Here is an 11,116-nt window from a genome sequence, read left to right on the forward strand (position 1 = left end):
CCTTCCGCCTCAGCCTTCCAAGTAGCCGGAATTACAGGCATGCGCTACCACGCCCAGCTGATTTTTTTATTTATTGTAGAGATGAGGTCTTGCTTCCCAGGCGGGTCTCGAACCCGCGGGCTCAGGCAATCCACTCACCTCAGCCTTCCAAAGGCGCAGGGATTACAGGCTGAGCCACTGAGCCTGGCTTATTCCTTGTTCTTAAAACACAATTTTGGGGTAAATAAATGTAGGTTGACCATTTTTCTTCTCAACAGAATGAAGGTTTTATCTTTCTGTCTTCTGACTTTCCATGTAACTTTTTTTTTTTTTGAGTCAAAGTCTCATCTCAGTCTGTTTCCCTGGCTGGAGTGCAGTGGCACCATCATGGCTACCACAACCAGCTGGGCTCAAGCCATCCTTCTGCCTCAGCATCCTGAGTACCTGGTACTATAGGCATGCGTCACCACACCCAGCTAATGTTTTCTATTTATTGTAGAGACGAGGTCTTGTCAAGTTGCCAAGACTGGTCTCAAATTCCTGGGCTCAGACAATCCTCTTGACTCTGCCTCCCAAAGTGCTGGGATTTCACGCGATGAGCCCACCATGCCTGATTTTTTTCTTGTAACTCTTTTTTTTTTTTGAGTTGGAGTCTCACTGTGTCGCCCAGACTAGAGTGCAGTGGCCACTCCCGGCCACCGCAGCCTTGACCTGCTGGGCTCCAGCGATCCTTACGCCTCAGCCTTCCAAGTAGCTGGAACTACAGGCGCACGCTACCACACCCGGCTAATTTTGCATTTATTGTAGAGATGAGGTCTTGCCAAATTGCCCAGGAGGGTCTCAAACCCACAGACTCAGGCAATTCACTCACCTCAGCCTCCCAAAACGCTGGGATTACAGGCTGAGCCACCGAGTCCGGCCTTGTAACTCTTTAGTCAATGATCAGTATAATTATTGTCCATTTGTAAGAAATCTCTCTTTTCCCTGCTTGTTTTTGACATTTGAACTTTGTCTTTGGCATTCTGAAATTTCACTTTAAAGTGACTGGGAGCTGGGCTCGGTGGCTCAGCCTGTAATCCCGCGCCTTTGGGAGGCTGAGGTGAGTGGATTGCCTGAGCCCGCGGGTTCGAGACCCACCTGGGCAGCGAGACCTCATCTCTACAATAAATCAAAAAATCAGCCGGGCATGGTAGCACATGCCTGTAATTCCGGCTACTTGGAAGGCTGAGGCTGAAGATCACTGGAGCCCAGCAGGTCGAGGCTGCGGTGGCCGGGAGCGGCCACTGCACTCCAGTCTGGGTAACAGAGTGAGACTCCAACTCAAAAATAAATAAATAAATAAAATAAAAATAAAATGAAGTGACTGGGTATGGAATTTTTTTTTTCTTTTAAGGCAGGATCTCACTCTATTGCCCAGGCTGGAATGCAGTAACATGATCATGGCTCATCACAGCCTTGACCTCCTGGACTCAGGCGATCCTTCTGCCTCAGCCTCCCACATAGCTGGAACTCCAGGTACATGCCAGTATGTCTGATTAATTTTTTTGTAGAGAGGAGGTCTTGCTATGTTGCCCAAGCTGGGGATATTTTTATTCCACAAAAGCTGAATAAGTGGTTGAGTGTTTATGGTAGGCAGAACAATTAACCCTCAGAGATATCAACATCCTATTCTCAAGAACCTGCGAATTTGCTTAGGTTACACAGCAAAGGAGGATTAAGACTGTGAAAGGAAGAAAGGAATTAAGATTGCTAATCAGTTGATTTTTAAATAGGGAGATTATCCCGGATTATCCAGGTAGGCCCAGTATTATCCCAAAGGTCCTTAAAAGTGGAAGAGAGAGGCAGATAAGGCCAGAAACGATGTGAGAACAAACTTTATGTATTGTTACTGGGGTTTTTTTTCTTACAGTCAAGGTCTTACTCTGTTGCCCAGATTGGAATGCAGTGCTGTGATCACAGCTCACTGTAGCCTCAAACTCCCGGGCTCAAGTGATTCTCCTGTCCTGGCTTTCTGAGTTGCTGAGATTACAGGTGTACACCACCATGTGCTGCTGTAGCTGCTCTGCTCTGGCTGCAGCTGTGGCTGCTGTTGACTTCTTAGATGGAGAAAGAGGCCCATGAAGCAGCAGGCAGCCTCTAGTAGCTGGCGAGGGCAGGAGGCCAGAGTCTCCCCTAGAGCCTCTAGATGTGAATGCAGCCCTGCTAATGTCCTGATCTCCCCACAAGACCTGTTTGGGCTTCTACTCTATAGAACTCTATGGTAATGTGTTTGTGTTGTTTTACGCCACTACATTATAGTAATTTGTTATAGCGGCAATAAGAAACTAATACAGTCTTTTATCAGTTCTGGAACATTCTAATTTTTTTTTTTTTTTTGATTTGGAGTCTTACTCTGTCACCTAGACTGGAGTGCAGTGGCACGCTCCCAGCCACTGCAACTTCAACCTGCTAGGCTCTGGCGATCTTTCCACTTCAGCCTTCCAAGTAGCTGGAACTACAGGTGCGTGCTACCACGTCTGACTAATTTTTTTTTTTTTTTTAGTTGGAGTCTCACTCTGTTGCCCAGACTGGAGTGCAGTGGCCGCTCCTGGCCACTGCAGCCTTGACCTGCTGGGCTCCGGCGATCCTTCCGCCTCAGCCTTCCAAGTAGCCGGAATTACGGGCATGTGCTACCATGCCCGGCTGATTTTTTAATTTATTGTAGAGATGAGGTTTCGCCAAGTTGCCCAGGTGGGTCTCGAACCCGCAGACTCAGGCAATCCACTCACCTCAGACTCCCAAAGCGCGGGATTACAGGCTGAGCCACCAAGCCCGACTTGATTTATTGTAGAGATGAGGTCTCGCCAAGTTGCCCAGACGGATCTGGAACCTGCAGGCTCAGGCAATCCACTCACCTCAACCTCCCAAGGCGCAGGATTACAGGCTGTGCCACCAAGCTCGGCTTTAATTTTTTATTTATTGTAGAAATGAGGTCTCGCCAAGTTGCCCGGGTGGGTCTCGAAACCGCAACTTCAGACAATTCACTCGCCTCGGCCTCCCAAAGTGCTGGGATTACGGGCTGAGCTACCGAGCCCGGCCCATTCTAACTTTTAAAATGACCTCTGTTCTTTCTCTTTTTTCTCTCCTTGAACTCTGATGTGACATATAAACCTTTGTACTCTATCTTCTATAGTTCATAATCTTGCTTTGATATTTGCTCTGAATTACATCCTGAATTTCATTTCTTTATATCTGTTTTTCAATATATTCACTATTTTCTGCTATAATCTACTACTGTTTAACTCATTCATTGATTTTTTTTTTTTGGTCACTGATAACTAAAGATCGAGAAATGGAACAATGTTATACATTCTCAGTGGAAAGATAATATAATCTTTCATGAAGGCAGTCTGATCATATGCAAAAATTTAAATGTATATCCTTTTTGACTACCAATTATACATTTAAGAAATCTTAAGAAAGTAGCCAGTTAAGTTCTGGCATGGTGGCTCATGCCTATAATCCCAGCACTTCGGGAGACCAAGGCAGGAGGATTGCTTGAGTCCAGGAGTTCAAGACCAACCTGGGCAATATAGTGAGACCTCATCTCTACAATAAGTAAAAAAATTAGCTGGAGGCAGGGCACGGTGGCTCATGCCTACAATTCCAGCACTATGGGAGGCTGAGGCAGGGGAATTGCTTGAGCCCAGGAGTTTGAGACCAGCCTAGGCAACATAGCAAGACATTATTTCTTAAAAAAAAATTAGCTGGGTATGGTGGCACCTGCCTGTAGTCCCAGCTACTCGGGAGGCTTAGGTGGAAAGATTGCATGAGCCCAGGAGGTTGAGGCAGTGGTGAGCCATGATGATCGTCACTGCCCTGTATCCTGGGTGACAGAGTGAGACTCTTTTTAAAAATGTTTTTACTAAGCTGGACTCGGTGGCTCAGTCTGTAATCCCGTGCTTTGGGAGGCTGAGGTGAGTGGATTGCCTGAGCCTGTGGGTTGGAGACCTGCCTGGGCAACTTGGTGAGACCTCATCTCTACAATAAATAAAAAATTAGCCAGGTGTGGTAGCGCGTGCCTGTAGTTCCAGCTACTTGGAAGGCTGAGGCAGAAGGATCACTGGAGTCCAGCAGATCGTGGCTGTGGTGGCCGGGAGTGGCCACTGCACTTCAGTCTGGGTGACAGAGCGAGATTCCAACTCAAAAAAAAGATGTTTTTACTGTTTTTTTTTATTTTTTATTTTTGGAGATGGGGGTTCTTGCTATGTTGCCAAGGCTGGTCTTGAACTCCTGGTGTCCAGGTTTCCTCTGCACAGCTGAGACTGCAGTCTCCCATCTCAGGATCCAGTGGCGAAAAAGTCCTCAGAGGAATTTACATCTCGGGGGAGTGATTGGGAAGGGGCCACGAGGGCTTCTGGACTGCATCCAGTTGGCATCCGTGGCATGCTCCCCAAAGGAGCCAAACCTTATCACCACCATTGACTTCCTGGACTGCTCCACAGTGGGCTCGGGTTGTGCCTCTGAACTGCTCCCGTTTGGGCTGGCCAGAGTGAAACTCTTGACTAAAGAAAAAAAAGAAGAGGAAAAAGAATTTCAAACCAAAACCAAAACATGTTTCTATAATACTGCCAAGATCTGCTCGGTTTCTATAAGACTCAGGGTTGTAATAGAGTATAGAAAGCTGCACGTCTCATGTAGGAGGCTGGAGAGAGACAGGAGGTTGTCTCAAACCTCTGAGAAGTTCTGGGGTACCAGAGCAGGTGCCCAGGAGAGCAGCAGAAGGACTTCAGATCTGGGATGTCCATGGAAGGGTTGCATATGAAATGGTTGCTTTTCTCTTACCTACTCCATTTCCCCTACAGGCAGACAGCTGGCACTAAAGCAGAAGAGCTGTTCTGGAAGGGAAGGGACACGTCCCAAGGCCCCTGGTGCAAGTGTTTAGAGGACAGTGAAAGAGGGAACTGCAGCGGGTCTGACAGCCAGCCTAAGAGGGCCAGCCTCTGAGTGGTGAGAGCCCTCCAGGAGCTGCAGGGCTGGGTGGAGAGATGAGAGGAGTGCGAAGGAGGAAGTTGAATAAGAGAAAACCATAGAGCAAAGCCAACTGAAAATGCCCGCCGCTCCCAGACACGTCCTTGTGAAAAGCACTATCCAAGATTCAAGAATGAATCCTAGACATTTTTATGGAAAAAACAGAACACTTAAAAAGGGATAAAACAGCTGGGCTTGGTGGCTCAGCCTGTAATCCCGTGCCTTTGGGAGGCTGAAGTGAGTGGATTGCCTGAGACCGCGGGTTCGAGACCCACCTGGGCAGGGAGACTTCATCTCTACAATAAATTTAAAAATCAGCTGGGCGTGGTAGCACGTGCCTGTAATTCCGGCTACTTGGAAGGTTGAGGCGGAAGGATCGCCAGAGCCCAGCAGGTCGAGGCTGTAGTGGCCGGGAGCGGCCACTGCACTCCAGTCTGGGCGACAGAGTGAGACTCCAACTCAAAAAAAAAAGGGATAAAACAAAGCAGACACACCTGTAATCCCAGCACTTTGGGAGGTGGAGGCAAGAGGATTGCCTGAGCCCACAGGTTCAAGACTAGCCTAGGTAACTTGGTGAGACCTCGTCTCCACAATAAATCAAAAAATTAGCTGGACGTGATGGCACATATCTGTGGTTCCAGCTACTTGGAAGGCTGAGGTGGAAGGATCGCCTGAGCCCAGCAGGTTGAGGCTGTGGTGGCCATGAGTGTGCCACTGTACTCCAGCCTGGGTGCCAGTGAGACTCTGACTCAAAAAAAGGGGGGAGGGTGATAAAACAGATTTATAGCACATCTGTACCACCAAATGTTAGAAAATGGTAGGGTCATGCCTTCAGGGTTCTGAGGAAAAAAAATTTTTTTTTCCCCCTGAATCAGGGTCTCACTCTGTCACCCAGAACTATCATGATTCACTGCAGCCTCAACCTCTTGGACTTAGGTAATCCTTCTACCTCAGCCTTCTTAGCAGCTGAGCCTACAAGTGTGCACCACCATGCCTGGCTAATTTTTTTTTTTTTTTGAGTTAGAGTCTCACTCTGGCGCCCAGACTGGAGTGCATTGGCCGCTCCCGGCCACCGCAGCCTCGACCTGCTGGGCTCCAGCGATCCTTCCACCTCAGCCTTCCAAGTAGCTGGAACTACAGGCGCGCGCTACCACACCTGGCTAATTTTTTGATTTATTGTAGAGATGAGGTCTTGCCTGCCCAGGCGGGTCTCGAACCCACGGGCTCAGGCAATCCACTCACCTCAGGCTCCCAAAGGTGTGGGATTACAGGCTGAGCCACAGAGCCCGGCTTGCCTGGCTAATTTTAAAACTTTCTGTAGAGACGAGGTTTTACTATGTTGCCTAGGCGAGTCTCGAACTCCTGGGCTCAAGAGATTCTCTCACCTTGGCCTCCCAAAGTGCTGCAATTGCAGGCCCGAGCCACCTTGCTCAGCCAGGGAAAATTCATTTTTAAGTTAGAATTGTAAATGTAGCCAAAAAAATATAACCAACTACTAGTTTAGTCCTTACTCATTGAAGAGCATGTGGCCTCACTGGGAAGAAACCTTCCATGATATAGACATGATGTAGACATGATCAGGGACTGGAAAGAGGGCAGCACAGGTGACGGACCAGAGGCACCCCACCCAGTCTTGGGCGGCTGGAGAAGACTCAAAGCAGGATGAAGCAACTTTGTAAGTCTCTTCAAAAAACGTCCCTGACCTAGATTAGACTGTGGCAAGAGAAGTTTTATCTCCATATTCAAATTTCACTTTCACACAGCTCATAAACTGATCATGACTAAGGGCACAGGTGTTAAAAAACAGCTGTAATTTCGCTTACTACTTCCCTCTCCCAGGCCGTGAACCTGACTTTCGAGACTCAAAGCTCTGTCCTCATGACTAATCCCAGGTGCTGGGCACACCCACTTCTCCTTTGACTTCAACAGTGTTGGAACCAGTGCTTCTCTCTCATTGTGGATTCTCTATGGATGCCGAGTCAATGCAACTTCATTTTTTTTTTTTTTTTTTTGAGTTGGAGTCTCACTCTATCGCCCAGACTGGAGTGCAGTGGCCGCTCCCGGCCACCGCAGCCTCGACCTGCTGGGCTCCGGCGATCCTTCCACCTCAGGCTTTCAAGTAGCCGGAATTACAGGCGTGCGCTACCACACCCGGCTGATTTTTTTGATTTATTGTAGAGATGAGGTCTTGCTGCCCAGGCGGGTCTCGAACTCGCGGGCTCAGACAATCCATTCACCTCAGCCTCCCAAAGGCACGGGATTACAGGCTGAGCCACCGAGCCCAGCTAGACCAAACCTTTCAAACTCCTTCTTGGCATGTGATCAGTCTTACTTATTATTTGTAGGATGCTCACTTAGTCATTTTTGTTTAAAGCATAGCGTAGGCCGCACTGTAGTGTCAGGGAACAATTCCTGCTCTATTGGAGCTGAAATTTTAGAAATGCGGTAAAACGTTTATAATGCAAGAGACTGGACCAGGCACTGTGGCTCATGCTTGTAATCCTGGCACTTTGGGAGGCCAAGGTGGGAGGACTGCTTGAGCCCAGGAGTTGAAGACCAGCCTAGGCAAAACAGTGAGACCTCGTCTCTACAAAAAATCAAAAGAACTAGCTAGATGTGATGGTGTGTGCCTGCATTCTCAGTCACGAGGCTGCGGTGAGCTATAATTGTGCCACTACATTTAGCCTGGGTGAGAGTGAGACTCCAATTCAAAAAAGAGAGAGAGAGAGAGAGAGAGAGAGACTGGCGATGTCATATTTTGTGGAGTTTCTCTCTATATCTTTGCCTGAAAACATAGTAAATCACAGAGACATATAAGGCTTTTATGTAGTCTTGCTGCTACTTTGAAGGATTTGATTTTTCTTTTTTTATCATTCCATATTTCATTTCAAAGTCTTATTTTTTTTTTTTGAGTTGGAGTCTCACTCTTTTGCCCAGACTGGAGTGCTGTGGCTGCTCCTGGTCACCGCAGCCTCGACCTGCTGGGCTCCGGCGATCCTTCCGCCTCAGCCTTCCGAGTAGCCGGAATTACAGGCGCTCGCTACCACGCCCGGCTAATTTTTTGATTTTATTGTAGAGATGAGGTCTCGCCTGCCCAGGCGGGTCTCGAACCCGCAGGCTCAGGCAATCCACTCACCTCAGCCTCCCAAAGCGCGGGATTACAATTACAGGCTGAGCAACCGAGCCCGGCTTTCAAAGTCTTATTTCTTTGTATTTACTTAAATTTTTTGTGCTTTGTCATTGCAGAACAAAATATCTTTTCTGAATGAAAAAAAGAAAAAAAGTTCCAGCTCTCCAAAATTCACATCAGCTTGCTAGAGCCTGGTCAACTTTGCTGTTGTCTTGTAGCACATCGTAATATATATATATATGTGTATATATATGTACACACACACATATATATATATATATATATATATATATATATATTTTTTTTTTTTTTTTTTTTTTGAGTTGGAGTCTCACTCTTGTTGCCCAGGCTGGAGTGCAGGAGTGCAGTGGCATGCTCACGGCCACCAGAACCTCGATCTGCTGGGCTTAGGTGATCCTTCCACCTCAGCCTTCTAAGTAGCTAGAACTACAGACACATACCACCATGCCTGGCTAGTTTTTGTTATTGTAGAGACAAAGTCTCACCAAGTTGTCCAGGCCGGTCTCAGGCAATCCTCTCGCCTCCGCCACCCAAAGTGCTGGGATTACAGGGGTAGCCACTGTGCTTGGCCATTTATTATCTATCTGAGGACAGCCTGTATTTTTCCACATACAATCAATGACAACTAAAAGAACAAAAAAAGGGTTGTCATCTGTCTACAGAAAATACTAGCCTGATTATTTATTTATGTTTAGTAGAAACAGGGTGTCACTATGTCACCCAGGCTGGTCTTAAATTACTGGCCTCAAGTGAGCCCCCTGCCACAGCCTCCCACAGCTGGGATGACAGGTATGAGCCATTGTGCCCGGCCAACTAGCCTACATTTTAAGGGTCAGATTTGTCCACCATGCTTCATTTTGGTCATTAGAGTAATAACACTAAAACAAGAAGAGGGAGTGTTTTAATAACATTGTTGTAGCTAGACTCTTCTTTTTTTTTTTTTTTGAGTTGGAGTCTCACTCTGTCGCCCAGACAGGAGTGCAGTGGCCGCTCCTGGCCACCGCGGCCTTGACCTGCTGGGCTCCAGCGATCCTTCTGCCTCAGCCTTCCAAGTAGCTGGAACTACAAGCGCGCATTACCACGCCTGGCTAATTTTTTGATTTATTGTAGAGATGAGGTCTCGTCAAGTTGTCCAGGTGGGTCTCGAACCCGCGGGCTCAGGTAATCCACTCACCTCAGCCTCCCAACGCGCGGGATTACAATTACAGGCTGAGCCACCGAGCCCGGCTTAATTTAGTTTTTTTTTTTTTGAGTTGGAGTCTCACCCTGTCGCCCAGACTGGAGTGCAGTGGCGGCTGCCGGCCACCACAGCCTCGACCTGCTGGGCTCTGTCGATCCTTCCGCCTCAGCCTTCCAAGTAGCTGGAACTACAGGTGTGCGTTACCACGCCCAGCTAATTTTTTGATTTATTGTAGAGATGAGGTCTCGCTGCCCAGGCGGGTCTCGAACCCGCAGACTCAGGCAATCCACTCACCTGAGCCTCCCAAAGGCGCGGGATTACAGGCTGAGCCACCAAGCCTGGTTTAGACTTTTCTTTACAGAAACAGAATATGTGTAAGAAAGATTCAGCCTAGGGATGCCAGACGTACCCCCGCCACACACCCACTGATGGGTTTTTTCAGGATAGCTCCTTATTCAGAGAAAGAGTCAAAGTTTGGAGAGGTACTGGGTTAAATGGTGTCCCCCTAAGGTTTGTGTCCACCTGGAACCTGTGTATGTGACCTCCTTTGGAAATAGGATGTCTGCAGATGTCTGCAAGTTAAAATGAGTTGTACTAGAGTAGGGCGGGCCCTGGATCCAGTATAACTGGCGTCTTTATATAAGGGAAATTTGGACACACTGACAAAGAGGGAGACGGCCACATGAAGACAGAGGCACACACTGGCGATGCTGCCACAAAGCAAGCGATGTCCAGGGTCGTGGGCTGCACCAGAAGCTAGAAGTCACCAGGAAGGATTCTCCCCTGCAGGCTTCAGGAAGAACATGGCTCTGCAGATGTCTTGATTTCAGACTTCTGGCCTCCAGACTGTGAGATAATACGTTCCTATTGTTTTCAGCCACCCAGGTTGTGGCAATTTGTCACAGCAGCACTAGGAAATGAACACAGGAATCAATCAAGCTTCTTCCAGCCCGTCAGTGGCAGGCTGGCAACCCTCCTAAGTCTAGCCTGCGTCCTTATCCAGCTGAGAGGTCTGATTCTTATTCCTACTGGCTCCCATTCTCCCTACTCAGCTGCCTTGACTTCAACTCTGTTCATTTAAAACAAATTTTATTTTAAAAATGTGGGTTGCAGCCGGGCTCGGTGGCTCAGCCTGTAATGCTGCACCTTTGGGAGGCTGAGGTGAGTGGATTGCCTGAGCCCGAGGGTTCGAGACCCACCTGGGCAACTTGGCGAGACCTCATCTCTACAATAAAATCAAAAAATTAGCCGGGCGTGGTAGCGCACCTGTAATTCCGGCTACTCGGAAGGCTGAGGCGGAAGGATCGCTGGAGCCCAGCAGGTTGAGGCTGCGGTGGCCGGGAGCGCCCACTGCACTCCAGTCTGGGCGACAGAGTGAGACTCCAACTCAAAAAAATAAAATAAAATAAAATAAAAATGTGGGTTGCAATTCAGGGTTAGGTTTACAAATGGTTATTGTAAACCTTGGTCCCCACTTCACCTGGTTTGAGATCAGGTACCCCCCCATTGATGAAGTGTGCCCCACCTCCCCTGGCAGTTTCCCACTACTGCCAATCCCTTTCTTGTAGTATTATGATAATTGTTCAAGATCTGCTTATGAGTGGGAACATGTGGTACTTAGTTCTTTGTTTCTGTGATAGATCACTCAATATTATAGACTCTAAGTCTATTCAAGTTACTGTGAAATTCCTAATTTTGTCCTTCTTTATGCTGTGTAATATTCCATAGTGTATCGTGTATATGCACTGCATTTTTTAAATCCAGTTCACTTTCTTTTTTTTTTTTTTTTTTTTGTG

This window comes from Carlito syrichta, unplaced genomic scaffold (genome assembly GCF_000164805.1).
Source record: "Carlito syrichta isolate Samal-C Ts95f unplaced genomic scaffold, Tarsius_syrichta-2.0.1 Scaffold311768, whole genome shotgun sequence".
Classification (NCBI taxonomy): domain Eukaryota; kingdom Metazoa; phylum Chordata; class Mammalia; order Primates; family Tarsiidae; genus Carlito; species Carlito syrichta.